This window comes from Castanea sativa, chromosome 11, assembly GCF_040712315.1.
Source record: "Castanea sativa cultivar Marrone di Chiusa Pesio chromosome 11, ASM4071231v1".
NCBI classification, from domain to species: Eukaryota; Viridiplantae; Streptophyta; class Magnoliopsida; order Fagales; family Fagaceae; genus Castanea; species Castanea sativa.
Window position 1 is genome coordinate 52,774,189 of NC_134023.1, and position 1,636 is coordinate 52,775,824.

General features: G+C 36.2%; 1 pseudogene; it reads left to right on the forward strand.

Moving 5' to 3' along the window:
• Positions 1 to 431: 431 nt before the first annotated feature.
• Positions 432 to 1,287, forward strand: LOC142616710 (desmethyl-deoxy-podophyllotoxin synthase-like; annotated as a pseudogene).
• The last annotated feature ends 349 nt before the right edge of the window (positions 1,288 to 1,636 follow it).

The window sequence follows — 1,636 nt, forward strand, 5'->3', positions numbered from 1 at the left end:
TCTCTAAGGAAATACAACACCCAAACAATCTCACAAGTAGCCACAGCCATAGCTTGATACTCTGCTTTTGCAGAAGATCTGGACATTGTGCATTGTTTCTTGGACTTCCATGATACTAGTGAATCCCTAATAAACACACTAAAACCAGTCACAGACCTCCTCGTATCAGGGCATGAAGCCCAATCTGAATCAGCAAAAGCTTTAACATGAAGCTCTGATTTTGATGAGAACAATATCCTTTTTCCTGGTTCATTCTTCAAGTATTGCAAAACTCTATACACAACATCTAGGTGAGGTTTCCTTGGCTTGGCCATGTATTGACTTAACCTATAAACTACATAGGTGATGTACAAGTGCTCATGCATCTACAATAATATATATATTTTTGAGTGGTGGACATTGCAACTTGCAAGCCAAATACACACGATGACATGATTGTGTAGTGTCACAAATAATTTCTCTTGACATTAGTTTTGTGTGCACAAAACAAATCAACATCCAGGTAACGGAATCAAGGATTTGGAAAAATAATGTAACAAAGCTACGACATACTTTTTTTATTATACAAATTATCAGGTTGAATTATTTTGCTTAGTACTAAATATGCATGTCACAATGTCATTGCAATTCATCACCCTTTTTTAGGATGTTTTATCTGCAGCAAATGAGGCTTCAGCATCCACGATAGAATGGACAATGTCAGAATTATTGAGGAATCCAAAAGCTATGGAAAAGGCACAAGCTGAAGTGAGACAAGTCCTTGAAGGAGGAAGAAATATTAATGAAACAAACATTCAGAAACTAAATTATTTGAAATTAGTTGTGAAAGAAACTTTGCGATTACACCTTCCAGGTGCCTTGTTTACAAGAGAATCAAGAGAAAAATGTGAAATTAATGGTTATGAAATACCAAGCAACACTAGAGTCATCATCAATGCATGGGCTATAGGGAGAGATCCTGAACATTGGGTTGATGCTGATTGCTTTCACCCAGAGAGATTCCTTGGCAGGCTTGGCTCCTAAATTGATTTCAAAGGGACCAACTTTGAATTCATTCCATTTGGAGGTGGTAGGAGGGTATGTCCAGGCATATCATTTGCTCTTGCAAATGTTGAACTTGTTCTTTCTCAGTTGCTGTATCATTTCGACTGGAAACTGCCCATTGAGATCAAACCCGAAGAATTTGATATGTCTGAATCTTTTGGATTCACCTGTACAAGAAAGAACCATCTATCCCTAATTGCCATGCCTTGGTCTCCTCTATCACATGTTTGCAGGACCCACTAGTATCCTGCACTAGAATATGTTTGGGCACCTTCTTAGTAAAGTTAAGATCCTCCGGATCAATGTTGTCAATATTGTACCGATAGTCATTTTGTTTTGATTTAGATCGGGGAATAAAATATTTTGAGACCGTTTCATAATACCTCTCTCTCTCTCTCTCTCTCTCTCTCTCTCTCTCTCTATATATATATATATATATATATATATATATATTATATCAAAGTTATAATTCTACGGTTTCTTGGAAGAAACACAAGCCAATGCCAACAGTTACTAAGTTCATGCCCATTTGTCAATAATTATAAAAAAGAAAAATATTATAATACCCTTTCTAATCTACACTCATTAAACA